Source organism: Scyliorhinus canicula, chromosome 12 (assembly GCF_902713615.1).
Source record: "Scyliorhinus canicula chromosome 12, sScyCan1.1, whole genome shotgun sequence".
NCBI lineage: Eukaryota > Metazoa > Chordata > Chondrichthyes > Carcharhiniformes > Scyliorhinidae > Scyliorhinus > Scyliorhinus canicula.
Window position 1 is genome coordinate 8,608,066 of NC_052157.1, and position 15,102 is coordinate 8,623,167.

Sequence of the window (15,102 nt, forward strand, 5' to 3'; positions counted from 1 at the left end):
ATGGGATGTGGGCGTCGCTGGCTGTGCCAGCATTCATTGCCCATCCTGAGGGCATTCAAGAATCAACCACATTTGCTGTGGGTCTGGAGTCACATGTAGGCCAGACCAGGAAAGGATGGCAGATTTCCTTCCCTAAAGGACATTAGTGAACATTCGATGTATTTTTACGACAATTGACAATGGTTTCATGGTCGTCATTATAATTCCAGATTTTTTTTTTAATTGAATTCAAATTCCGCCAAGTGCCTTGGTGAGATTCGAACTGAGGTCCCCAAAGCATTACCCTGGGTCTCTGTTGTTAGCTTCTGGCTGCTGTTGAATACGGAGTCAAGAGTTCTGTTCCTTGAACACACTCTATACTAAACTCTATCACCACATCAAACAAATGCCGCCTGCAACCCCTTTACATAATCAGTGTCAATTATTGGATACTTGACACCAATTTGACATGTAATTGGAACGTCTCTTAACCCATTCCTAACATCTGTGTGACCAACCCAGTGACAATATCACGACACCACTGCCTCCCTTGTCCATAACTCCTTGAGTGGCTCAATGCCAGATGCATTTTCATATCACTCCCATGAAGCACCTTGGGACATCATATTACATTCCAGGCGCTAGAAAAATGAAAGTTGTCGTTGGGTTGAAGGAGTAGGAACTTCTCTGAAGTTGTAAGCATTGCAGCCAGTAGGGTGCACAGCAAGCTCCCACAACCAAAGCATTATTCAGCGATCCAGATATTCCACTTTTAGTGATATTGGTTGAGAGATAGTAATCTTTATTGTCGCAAGTAAGCTTACATTAACACTGCAATGAAGTTACTGTGAAAAGCCCCTAGTCGCCACATTCCGGCGCCTGTTCGGGTACACAGAGGGAGAATTCAGAATGTCCAATTCACCTAACCGCACGTCTATCGGGACTTGTGGGAGGAAACCCACGCAGACACGGGGAGAACGTGCAGACTCCGCACAGACAGTCACCCATAAATACCCATTACTCCTCTTTGAAGCGGTGGCCACAGAGTCTTCTACATCCATCTGGGAAGGTAGACGAGGCCTCAGTTTAATGCTGCATCAAAGGCTTCTGAATACGTGTTTGTCCATAGCTCTCTGAAGGAGAAGGGCAGGTTAATAGGATAGTAAAAAAGGCATAAGGGGGAATTGCCTTGATCAATTGAGGCCAGGATTACAAAAGTAGGGAGGCCATGTTAGGAAGGATGTCATTGCACTGGAGGGGGTGCAGAGGCGTTTCACCAGGATGTTGCCTGGGATGGAACATTTGAATTTTGAAGGGAGGTTGGATAGGCTGGGGTTGTTTTCTCTGGAGCAGAGAAGACTGAGGGTCGACCTGATCGAGGTGGACAAGATTATGAACGACATGGACAGGGTGGATAGAGAGCAGCTGTTCCCCTTAGTTGAAGGGTCGGTTGTGAGGGGACACAAGTTCAAGGTGAGGGGTGGGAGTTTTGGGGGGATTTGAGGATAAACCTTTGAGCCGGAGAGTGGTGACGGTCTGGAACGCACTGCCCCGGAGGATGGTAGAGGCCGGTTGTCTCACATCCTTTAAAAAGTACATGGATGAGCACTTGGCACGTCATAACATTCAAGGCTGGCAAATGGGATTAGGTAGACAGGTCAGGTGTTTTTCATCTATCGGTGCAGACTCGATGGGCCGAAGGGCCATTTCTGTGCTCTATCATTCTGTGATTCTGTGTGAAAATGGGCAGATCTGCAGAATGACGGAGGGAAAGCTATTTAATTAAAAAGGCATTGTAGCCACCTGGGGTGGTCACTTCCCGAGTTAAAATGGAGATTCGCTGAGAATGCAGGGAAAAATGGACAGTATCAGAAAACAAGCAGTTTGCAGAGTTCTTCTGTGTATTCGGTCTGCAGAAAACAGACAGCACTGGAACCAGCAGCCATACATATTAAATGAGGAATTCCCGGGCACAATAGATACAATTAAGGATGACCAATGTAAAGCCAGATTCCTCGGCGCCAGCAGGAGTCCAAGACAAAAGAAGTTAACGAGCACCCAAGGACCGCCCAGCGATCAGGAAACAGCCCCAGTATTGGGGAATTCAAACCGATCGATTGGTACGTGATCCAATCGATTGGAGTCAGGTATGGGGTCCACCCAAAAGGGCGCGAAGCCCCTGGGGTCTATAAATTGGAGGCCCCAAGTTCAACTCGTCCTTCTTGGCAGGGTCTCCCAGCAGCTCGAAACAACCCTTGACAGAGACCTGCCTAGCAGCTGCACCAACAAGTAAGTGTCCAGTCAACGCATGCTACGAGATAGGCGCTCCTAACCCTTAGTCCATACCAGCTGGAAGCCTGCAGCCTCAGGATCGAACGAGAGGCCATTGTTCCCTGACCCAGTGGGTTCCTTTTCCAGAAGATAAGTATTGGCCTGTAGTGGTAGAAGTAGTCTAGTTTTGTAGTATTTATGCATGAGTAGCGATTGACTGTGTGTATAATAAATGTGTTTTGATTTGAACCTTACTAACTGGTGTATTGAGTTATTGATCAGCACTTGAACTTGAACCTTAGGGCAGCATGGTAGCATGGTGGTTAGCATTAATGCTTCACAGCTCCAGGGTCCCAGGTTCGATTCCCGGCTGGGTCACTGTCTGTGCGGAGTCTGCACGTCCTCCCCGTGTGTGCGTGGGTTTCCTCCGGGTGCTCCGGTTTCCTCCCACAGTCCAAAGATGTGCGGGTTAGGTGGATTGGCCATGCTAAATTGCCCGTAGTGTCCTAAAAAGTAAGGTTAAGGGGGGGGTTGTTGGGTTACGGGTATAGGGTGGATACGTGGGTTTGAGTAGGGTGATCATTGCTCAGCACAACATTGAGGGCCGAAGGGCCTGTTCTGTGCTGTACTGTTCTAAGTTCTAACCTCGTGGCGGTATCATAAAGATACCTGACGACTCTGGAGCAAGGTTATAAAACAGAGCCAATTGAGTGTAAAGCACACTCACCAAAACGAGCAACAGCGTATAGAATAAACAATGCAGAACTACAGAGATATCAACATTCACAGCCAGCAAACCATGGCTTCCGTTCGACAAAGATGCTAAAAAAAAAAAACTTATTCAATGAGTGCCCCGTTGGGAGGGCAAACTGTGACCGCAGACCCATCAGGAATGTTCTGGAGTCTTCACAAATCTGCAATGAGTAACGGCCTGGGAGAAAATTCTGAGAGGCGTTACAAACAATGGTGTGTTCACTTTGCCCCTAACACATTAGTTTCTGAGTTATTAAGATATTGGAGGTGGCGGAGAGGAGCTGGAGGCTTGTAGCCTGAGCGAGACAACAGGAGGTGATACTGCAATGACATCTGTCACAGGAAAGAAAGAGGCCATTGTGTCTGTGGCAGCTCTTTGGTTGCACAGTTCACACTTGGGAGAGCCGCTGGCACGACGGGCATTTATTGCCCATCCCTAATTGCCTCAGAGGCGTCTCCAACTGAAACAAGAAACAAGCACATTGCTGTGCCTGAAATCACATGGAGGCCAGACCAGGTAAGGACGGCAGATTTCCTTCCCCAAAGGAGGTTATTGACAACCAGATGGATTGTTCCAACAATCCAATAGTTTCATGAACACATTGAGCAGCATTTTATTCCAGGTTTTGGATTGTATTTCCTCTGAATTTATGTCTCCAGAGCATTGGTCCAGGCATCTGGATTACTAGGGTTAGCACAGTTGCTTCACAGCTCCAGGGTCCCAGGTTCGATTCCCGGCTTGGGTCACTCTCTGTGCGGAGTCTGCACGTTCCCTCCGTGTCTGCGTGGGTTTCCTCCGAGTGCTCCGGTTTCCTCCCGAAAGACGTGGGGCTGGATTCTCCAAAACGGGGCTATGTCCCCACGCCGGCGTAAAAACGCTGGCGTTTCACGCCCGGGTTTCCAATGAAAAAGATCAGTCGATTCACCACTCACCTGCAGGGGGCTGGCAGGGACCCGGAGTGATTCACGCAGCTTTAGTTGCGGATACGGGCCCCCCGCACCTCCGGTCTGCAGTCCGCGCATGTGCACGGCGACGGCCTCCAGCGGCTGCGCCGCCATGCGAGGTTCCCGAACGGCAACAGGTGGTTAGATGCAGGTCGTTGGGAACTCGGCCAGCTGGAAGCGCAGGATCAGTGGGCGGGCCGCTGGCAATGGCTCCCCAGCTGCGTTGAGTATTCCGCGATCACATCGATTCTCGGGTCCTGGAGAATTGTCGGACCGGAGCCGGGCCCGATTTCGGCGTGAGCGCTGATTCTGCACCACCGCACCAAACTCGATTTCGGCGTAGATCTGCGGAGAATCCAGCCCGTGCTTGTTAGGTGAATTGGACATTCTGAATTCTCCCTCTGTGTACCCGAACAGGCGCCGGAATGTGGCGACTAGGGGGCTTTTCACAGTAACTTCACTGCAGTGTTAATGTAAGCCTACTTGTGACACTAATAAAGATTATTATTGTTATAATTCATGAACTGCATCCTGGTGCTCTCGGTGTGCCGACTAGCAGAATGAGGTTCTGTTCTTTCTGAGCACGTCACTGTGTCCAATCTGTGGAGCTCATCGTCACCCAATCACCACTGGGAGCAAGTTATCGTACATATTTAAATACATAAAATCCTTTGTGGGGAGGTAGTAGTGGTATTGTCGCTGGACTAGTCATCCAGAGAGCCAGGATAATAATAATAGTCTGGGGACCCGGGTTCAAATCCCACCCCGGCAATTTATACTCAATAAAATATCTGGAATTAAAAGTCTAATGATGACCATAAACCATTGTCGATTGTCGTAAAAGCCCATCTGATCCACGAATGTCCTTTCGGGAAATAAATCTGCCGTCATTACCTGGTGTGGCCTACATGTGACTCCAGACCAACAGCAATGTGATTGGTCCCTTCAATGACTCTGAAATGGCCGAGCAGCCACTCAGTCCATCTCCACTCAGTTGTATCCAATCGCTACAAAAACACAAATAAGGAATGAAACCACCTGACATCAACCCATGGGATGGGAGGGTTGGCCCAGGAGGAGAGATTAGAACATAGAAAATGGAACATTACAGCGCAGTACAGGCCCCCCTGCCCTCGATGGCTGGCGTCCAACAAAATTGCAATGCCTCGCGTGTCACGGTTTAGACACATAGGCCGGGATTCTCCGTTGCGAATCCACCTCGCTCCCGCTCCTTTTTTCATTGGATGTGGGGGTCGCTGGCTTGGTCAGCATTTATTGCCCATCCCTGTGGGTCTGGAGTCACATGTCGGCCAGACCCGGTAAGGGCAGCAGATTTCCTTCCCGAAAGGACATTAGTGAACCAGATGGGATTTGAACCGAGGTCCCCAGATCATTATCCTGGGTCTCTGGATTACTAATCAAGTAACAATACCACTACGCCACCGCCTCCCCGGCCAGCGAGAGCAGAGAATTTGGTGCACAGTCACCGGAGAATACCGCTGGCGTGAAGGAACGGAGAACCAGGGCAGACACGGTAGCATTGTGGATAGCACAATCGCTTCACAGCTCCAGGGTCCCAGGTTCGATTCCGGCTTGGGTCACTGTCTGTGCGGAGTCTGCACATCCTCCCCGTGTGTGCGTGGGTTTCCTCCGGGTGCTCCGGTTTCCTCCCACAGTCCAAAGATGTGCAGGTTAGGTGGATTGGCCATGATAAATTGCCCTCAGTGTCCAAAATCGCCCTTAGTGTTGGGTGGGGTTACTGGGTTATGGGGATAGGGTGGAGGTGTTGACCTTGGGTAGGGTGATCTTTCCAAGAGCCGGTGCAGACTCGATGGGCTGAATGGCCTCCTTCTGCACTGTAAATTCTATTTTTAAAAAACTCCACCGGTAATCTCTTGGGAGAGGCGATTAAAGAGATAAAACCCCAGGACAATTTTTGAAAAAGAATCATCTGGAAACTTCCTTTATGACCCCCTAGACAATTGGAGCTAATCCAGGTGGCCGCTCTGGCCGAGATAATTCAGCAGCACAGCCATCCTTTGCAAGGTGTGGAGATGCCGGCGTTTGACTGGGGTGAGCACAGTAAGAAGTCTTACAACACCAGGTTAAAGTCCAACAGGTTTGATTCAAACACGAGCTTTCGGAGCGCAGCTCCTTCCTCAGGTGAATGGCGAGGTACCTCGCCATTCACCTGAGGAAGGAGCTGCGCTCCGAAAGCTCGTGTTTGAATCAAACCTGTTGGACTTTAACCTGGTGTTGTAAGACTTCTTACTGTCCTTTGCAAGAGGTGACCTCCGCTCTCAGCCAACAACAGGCCTAACTCTTGCCTGAAGGTGTTTAGCCCACTGACATTAGGTTTCGAGTGGTGGTATCTGCTATTGGGGGGGGGACAAAAGGCATCAGGAAGCTGTTGGCCGGAGTTGGTGCTTATTGCGCGGAGCATATTGCGAGAAAGAAATAATTGAAAAGAACCACGACCTCTAAGCTGGTTGCAAATCGGCTGCTTCAAGTTAAGGCAGAATTATCAAGCGTTCATCTCGCCAACTACATTTCTTGGCGTGGGTTGCCCCTCTTTTTCCACAATAGAGAGAGGCAAAGCGCAGAACAACAAGCATCAGCAAAAACAAAGTCACTTTAAATAAAAGCCTGAGGAAAGTGATCTCTGATCGCATTACAAGAAGGGCAAAAGGCGGGTGGGGGGGGGGGGGTGCGTGGGGGGGGGGGGGGGGGGGGGGGGGGGCAGTAGGGGAAGCCGGAGGTGGATGAAAGGTCAGAAACTGAAGCAGACCCAAGGCCCACAGTGCAACGGTTAAGTCAATGAAATAATTAAAGGACTAGTTTGTTCCCCCAGCGATAGATTATGAGCACGGTTTAACAGGCTGGGGGAGGGAGCAGACAGCACAGATTTAAACTATGTAAGAGGGGAAGAATAGATTAGATATAGGGGGGTGGGTGGGTGGGGGGTCTTGCATTTACCAGAGAGTTTGAGCCTCTAGAATGTGTGGCCAGTTGGTGGGCTGCGTGTTGATTCACTGACTTCCTGAAGGAGCTGGAGCAGGAATCACGTCATGTCATCATACCAGCTCACACCCAGATACCACATGGTTACTGTGATTTCCTGGGTCATCTGAGGGGGTCGGAGAGGAATGAATCTCCGGTGTATTCTATTCCCTGTTTTTTGACTTTTTTTTTTGCTTCTCCCAGGAGACGAGGTGGTTGCAGGTTTTGAGTGTGAGGTGGGGGCAAAGGACAGTCCTGGTGGGTGGTCAGTGGGGTGGAGGGGGGTGGGGGGGGGGGGGTGTATTACAGGAAATGGTAAAGCGTAACGTAGATAGATTTCATAGAATTTACAGTGCAGAAGGAGGCCATTCGGCCCATCGAGTCTGCACCGGCTCCTGGAAAGAGCACCCTACCCAAGGTCAGCACCTCCACCCTATCCCCATAACCCAGTAACCCCACCCAACACTAAGGGCAATTTTGGACACTAAGGGCAATTTATCATGGCCAATCCACCTAACCTGCACATCTTTGGACTGTGGGAGGAAACCGGAGCACCCGGAGGAAACCCACGCACACACGGGGAGGATGTGCAGACTCCGCACAGACAGTGACCCAAGCCGGAATCGAACCTGGGACCCTGGAGCTGTGAAGCGATTGTGCTATCCACAGTGCTACCGTGCTGCTCTAACGTTCCTGCCTACCTGGCGAAGGGCAGGCCTGATGGACCAGCTGGCCATTCCCTGCTCATCAACATGGTAGCCGGGAATCTCCAGCTGTTGGGATTCCCTGTTCCCGCCTGCAGAGCAACCCCGCCCGTCCGTTCCGAAGTGGGGTGGGACAGTTTCCACGGGAAAGTGGCGAGAGTAGTGGAATGCCACCACCAGCAAACGGCGCACCGCCGAGAAATGTGTGGCCGGGGGATCAGAGAATCCAACTCTGGACGTTTGTCAGAGAAAAGATGTTAATCTAGGACCATTGTGCAAATGTATAATCACAAAGTTGCTAACTGTTGTCTTATTTTATCTCGGAGCTATATAGAGAAGACACTAGTATCTACGCACGTAACAGGTTTTGATCACGGTGCTTTTAAATGTCTGCTCTGTGCTTAGAGCTCTTTGCTTCCAGAACTTCTACAGGGTGTTTACTTTTTCTCTGAGTCCACAGCCAGGCTTAATTAATCAAACACAATGAGCATCAATAAGATACAGATTCACGTAATCAAATGCAGAACAGCTGAACAATTGAACACTTACTCTGAACACATGAAGAGAGATGTGCTTTGGGATGATACTACTGTGAGAATAATGTATTAGAAAGTGGGCTATGCCATCGATACAAGGACGGGAGTCACATATCCTTGAGAAATTGCCCCTTCATTGAAAAAAATGAATTGGGAACTGTAAATTGGGTGGCATTGCTGACTTCATACAATGGTGTCTCCAACAGACCAGAGATACACTTCAGGGCGGATGTCAAGGCCCTGGAGAGGGCGCAGAGGAGATTTCCTAGAGTGTGAACTGGGAATATTATTTTTTCTAAATAAATTTAGAGTACCCAATTCATTTTTTACAATTAAGGGGCAATTTAGTGTGGCCAATCCACCCACCCTGCACATCTTTGGGTTGTGGGGGTAAAACCCTACTGGGAATGTTATTCACGGACATCCTGGCCACATGAATCCCCCCCTCCCCCCCCTCACAATATATTCAAACCTTGTTTACAATATGTTTGGCAAAGCAGAAAACAGTCGAGGGAATCCCTCTGGGAGCATCAAGGTTAGTATAGCCCCCGGGGGAGAGGGACATGGCCGAGCCCAGGTTGGCAGTGCCAGGGGTGGGTCCTCGTGGGAGCCGCATGTGGGGGGGTCCATTGATATGTAATAATAATAACAATCTTTATTATTATCACAAGTAGGCTTACATTAACACGGCAATGAATTTATGGCTGGAATCCCCTAGTCGCCACATTCCGGCGCCTGTTCGGGTACACAGAGGGAGAATTCAGTATGTCCAAATTACCTAACAGCACGTCTTTCGGGACTTGTGGGAAGAAACCAGAGCACCCGGAGGAAACCCACGCAGACACGGGGAGAACGTGCAGACTCCGCACAGACAGTGACCCAGGCCGGGAATCAAACCTGGGACCCTGGAGCTGTGAAGCGACAGTGCTAACCACTGTGCTACTGTGCCAATACGTACATGATGGTGGGTGGGGGGTGGGGGGGTGGGGGGGGAGGGGGGGGGAAGAGACTTTCTGAGGGGGGAAAACATGCAGACACTGAAGAGGGGAAACACCGATGATTCTGCTGCAGTGGTGGGGAGCACTCGATAGTTGTCTGGGTGGGTGAGGGGAGCCCCCGATGGGTGGGTGGATGGGTGGGGGGAGCCCCCGATGATTTTCTGGAGGGCCAGAGCCCCCGATACCTCTGTGGTGGGGGCTGGGGGCTGTTCAGTATCAGTTCTGATGGGACGTTCTCGAAAGGTGGCACCCCGATCTCTGTGGAGCCAGGTGCTGGTTTTCTCAGACCCCACCCCATCAGAGTAAACCCCGATCACTCTGATTTTAAAGAGGCTCAAAATTTGGTGAGGAAAGTGGTCTGTGCAACTGGAGAGTTACAGGCCGGTTTTCAGCCTGAGCCTGGCACTGTGCCAAATTCTGGCACGATTCCGCCCTGAGACTGTGACCCCTTGTCCTAGACAACACCCCCCCTCACCCCCCCCCCCCCCAACCCACTGCCTCGAGCCAGGGAAACAATATCCCTGCATCCAATCTGTTCAGTCCCGTCAGAACCGTATACATTTAAATGAGATCCCCTCTCCAGTGAAAACAGGCCCAGTCGACACAATCTCACCTCGTATCCCAGCCATCAGTCTCGTGAACCTTTACCTCTATGGCAGGTTTAGGTAAGGAGACCAAAACTGCAGGCGAATACTCCAGGTGTGGTCTCACCGGGGCCCTGTGCAGCTGCAGTGGGACATCCCTGCTCCTGTACTCAAATCCTCGTGCACTATAGGCCACCATACCACTCCCTTCCTATCTGCTTGCTGTAGGGGAGTGAGATTAATTAGATAGTTCCGTCAAAGAGCCAGCACAGTTTCGATGGGCCAAATGGCCTCCTCCTGTGCTGTATCATTCTGTGATTCTATACGCATGAGGGCATTCACATTGGCTGAGGTTTGGCTAAAAATCGATCAATTCGTTTCAAGTTTATTACTGAAACCGGGATTCAGGGCTCAAGCAATTAAAGATGGCTCGATCAATATTTGCCTGAGTTGCCTTTGGCGGCATGGTGGCACGGTGGTTAGCACTGTTGCTTCACAGCTCCAGCGTCCTAGGTTCGATTCCCGGCTTGGGTCACTGTCTGTGCGGAGTCTGCACGTTCTCCCCGTGTCTGCCTGGGTTTCCTCCGGGTGCTCCGGTTTCCTCCCACAGTCCAAAGATGTGCAGGTTAGGTGGATTGACCATGCTAAATTGCCCCTTTGTGTCCGAAGAAAAAGGTTAGATGGGGTTACTGGGTTACAGGAGAGGGCGGAGGTGTGGGCTTAAGTACGGTGCTCTTTCCAAGGGCCGGTGCAGACTCGATGGGGTGAATGGCCGCCTTCTGTACTGTAAATTTTATGATTCTATGATTTCCACAGAGATAAAGCTGGAATCAGTGTTATTTATCACATTATCCTCTGCCTGACCCTGCCAACCTCTGATTGTTATCAGTCCATAGCGCTGTGGGCAGACTACATCTGATATTAATCTTTGATCCTTCGTGCCCAGAAATGTAAGTGTGCACCATTAACTAGTTCATTACAAAGGCCGGAATTAGCTCACAGATTCCAGTATGATGCTGGCTTCCACTTTTCTCTAAATAACTTTCGACCGTTAGCTTTTGCAACAGTACCTTTTCCCTATTTCCACCCTACTCTTAATTCGAAGTCACTTCATTTAAATTACCCCTTAACTTGCTTGGTACAGACTTTGCTTCTCCAGCTGTAGAATTTAAAATGCTGCTCATTTACCTCACTTTCTCCTACCCCGTCCAAATTGAGAATCAAAAATGTGCCACGGGGAAAGAGCAGGGGGAACGAGACGAATTGGATAGTTCTTCCAGAGAGCTAGCACGGGGCAGATGGGCCAAATGTGCTGCATGATTCTGCACAGGATGGGCAGCACGTGGTGCAGTGGTTAGCGCTGCTGCCTCAGGGCGACACGGACCCGGGTTCGATCCCGGCCCCGGGTCACTGTCCTGTGTGGAGTTTGCACATTCTCCCCGTGTCTGTGTGGGTCTCACCCCCACAACCCCAAAGATGTGCAGGCTAGGTGGATTGGCCACGCTAAATTGCCCCTTAATTGGAAACATTTTAAAATGTTTAAAAAAAATCAAAAAATAATTTTTAAAAAATGGTTCTACACAGGAGGACATTAATATTCATTGAATGTCGGCCAGAAACTACCAAATCCTCTCCCAGTTCCTTACTGATTCTGCCTCTTTGATAGAGTTATCCAATTCATCTCCAGCTTTCACAACCCTAGGACCATTTTTTAATTAATTCTTGCGATGTCGGCATCACTAGCTGAGCCAGCATTTATTGCCCATCCCTAACTGCCCTTGAACTGAGAGGCTACCACTCCATTCAAAGAACCTCTCTGAGGTAAAAAACAAAGAAAATTACAGCATAGGAACAGGCCCTTCGGCCCTCCCAGCCTGCGCCGATCCAGATCCTTTATCTAAACCTGTCTCCTATTTTCCAAGGTCTACTCCCCTCTGTTCCCGCCAGTTCACATACCTGTCCAGATCATAGATCATAGAATTTACAGTGCAGAAGGAGGCCATTCGCCCCATCGAATCTGCACCGGCTCCTGGAAGGAGCACCCTACCCAAGGTTAACACCTCCACCCTATCCCTATCCCCATAACCCAGTAACCCCACCCAACACTAAGGGCAATTTTGGACACTAAGGGCAATTTATCATGTCCAATCCACCTAACTTGCACATCTTTGGACTGTGGGGGGAAACCGGAGCACCCGGAGGAAACCCACGTTCACACGGGGAGGACGTGCAGACTCCGCACAGACAGTGACCCAAGCCGGAATCGAACCTGGGACCCTGGAGCTGTGAAGCGATTGTGCTAACCACTATGCTACCGTGCTGTCTAGTTGCCTCTTAAATGACGCCATTTAAGCAGGGAGTGGCCTACTAGCCCATTTTAGTCGGGGGTAATTAAGAGTCCACCACATTGCTGTGGGTCTGGAGTCACATGTCGGTCAGACCAGGTAAGGGCGGCAGATTTCCTTCCCTGAAGGACATTAATGAACCGGATGGACATTTACGACAACCGACAATGGTTTCATGGTCATCATTTGACTTTTAATTTCAGATTTTTATTGAATTCAAATTTCACCATCTGCCATGGCGGGATTGGAAATCAGGACCCCAGAACATTACCCTGGATTACTCCGGATTACTAGACCGGTGACAATACAACTACGTCACTGCGTCTCAACCTCCAATAGTCCTTTACGGGCAACTAATTACTTTTGACGCGTTGTCACTGTTGTAGTGTAGGAAACACCAGGCCGGGGGGGGGGGTCCGGATTGCTGGAGTTCTGATTCATTCCAATGACCCTTTCCAAGTGGCCACTCTTAATGTGTGAGCCCACGCAGAGAGTTTGGCCAACTTACTGAATCGTGTTAGGCCTCAGTGTTTACCACAGGAGCAGAAGTAGGCCATTTGGTCCGTCCAGCCTGCCCCACCTTTCAATGAGATCACGACCGAACTGATATGACAACCCTCAACTCCACTTTCCCACCTGATCCCCATCACCCCTTGATTCCCTTACTTATTAAAAATCTGTCTATCTCAGCTTTGAGCATACATAATGGCCCAGCCTCTACAGCTCTCTGAGGTAAAGAATTCCACAGCTTCACTACCCTCTGAGAGAAGGAATTCCTCCTCATCTCCTCGCCCCACCTTCACACATGAGGACTTCCTATGAGGAGCCAATGGATAGGAAGCAGGGACAAGTGACTAGGTATTGATAATAAGCAAAACGGAGAACCTTGACAGCACACAACGTCCTCAAATGAATTTGGGGGCCTTCTGCATCTGCCAGGGGAGGAATGTGAGGCTGACGCAGCCAACGACATCTCGATTTGACTTGATAAGTTTCTCTTTTAACTTTAATCTCGGTTCAATGTTTGCGCCCCTTCTTAAAGGGATGCGGGGGGGGGGGGGGGGGGGGGGGGGGGGGGGGGGGTAACACAAATGCGCTTTCAAAGATCCAACTCAGGAATGATGGACTGGGTGGCTTACTTCTGAGCCAGATGATTCTTTGGTGAGGTACTAAAGAGCTGAACATGACCACAATAACAGCTAAAGATGTCTGTCTTATCTATTATATAATATAGACCTATTTCTGTGCTGTACATTTTAATGATTCTATTTCTGTCTTTCTAATTCTGTTTAAGCCAAATCTCATGTCCATTCCTCCTGCAGCTATATCAGCAGTCTCACTGCTATCTTTATCAAATGCTACTTTATGGAGATTTATATTTTATTCTTCATTTTGACTGTGGTAGAAATCAAGAAAAACTGAAATCACCAGCACTCTCTCATCTAAAGCGAATTAGTATAAAGTGGAACACATTGCCTGAAAGCAGATTCAATAGTAAATTAGAAACAATTTATGGATATATATATATGATATTGAAGATAGTGTAAGGGTTATGGGGAACGAGCAGAGGGAAATAGAACTGATTAGCTAGCTCTTCCAAAAAGTTAGTAACGGCAAAATGGGCCAAATGGCCTCCTTCTGATCCAGATGATTCTCTGGTAAGGTACAGCTATTAAAGTACCGTGGATGATCAGAATATGACTGCCTTATTGATTAAATAATATGGATCCACATCTGTGGATGAACGCCCATCAACCAAACATTATTTGTTGTCATCTTTTTGTCACAGTTTTGCATCAACTTTTTCATTCTAAATTGTTACATTAACTTTTATAATGGAAACTGCCTATGTAAACTTGTCACATTGTAATTACACTTTACTGCCACTTGTGGTGCAATAGTATCTCAGCCAGGTGTCTTCCAGCTCCTTTCCTTCCCAAACTGATGAAAGATTTGTTATTTAGCGACAAATTGTAATGGAAAGTCAATTCTATAAACATTAACCAGGAAATGTACAAATTTAAAATGGTAATTGAATTATACCTGTGTTCATCACACAAATTAGAGGTTGGAGCTTCGACATTTTGTTATGATGAATGTAGGGACTTCAGATGTGTTGTGTTATATGTATTTGCTGCAGTAAAGGTTAAAAGCCTGGGTTACATAGAACATACAGTGCAGATGGAAGCCATTCGGCCCATCGAGTCTGCACCGACCCACTTAAGCCCTCACTTCCACCCTATCCCCGTAACCCAATAACCCCTCCTAACCTTTTTGGGCACGAAGGGAAATTGATCGTGGCCAATCCACCTAACTGGCACGTCTTTGGACTGTGTGAGAGCACCTGGAGGAAACCCATGCAGACACGGGGAGAACGTGCAGACTCAGTTCTCTCACAGACTGACTGCTGCAATCATGTTTTAAAAGAGATCCTAGTTTGAAAGGCAAGTATATTTTGCGAGCCAGGAGTGCAATAAAACTATCGTGAAAAGCTTGGGCTGTTGGGATCTGTTTTGATTATGGGAATTCCCTGTGGAGTTAATTAGATTTCAGTTTGGTAAGATGATGTCATTACTGGGTGGAGCTAAGTAATCAGGCATTTTGCAAGGAAAACAGGTCATTGGAATTATAGTTGAAACTGTGACTACAGGTTAAGCAGTTTGTTCACTGCAGTTCAGTCAAAAAAGATTAACAATCTTTAGAGCAATGCAGACTTGCCTGAGAACAAAGGGGTCTGACATCAGCTAAAACAACTTCTGAAGAAATAAAGCCGGAGGGGGCAGTTCTCCAATATTGGGCCCAAGTGTTCGCGCCGTCGTGAACACTGTCATGTTTCACGACGGTGCGAACTGGGCCTGGGCACGACAGATTTTGGCCCCCTGCGGCGCTGGAGCGGTTCACGCCACTCCAGCCTCCTTATGCAGCACCAAATGGGCGCTGCGCCAACCTGCGCTTGCGCAGTTGGGCCACGCCAAACCTGCGCATGC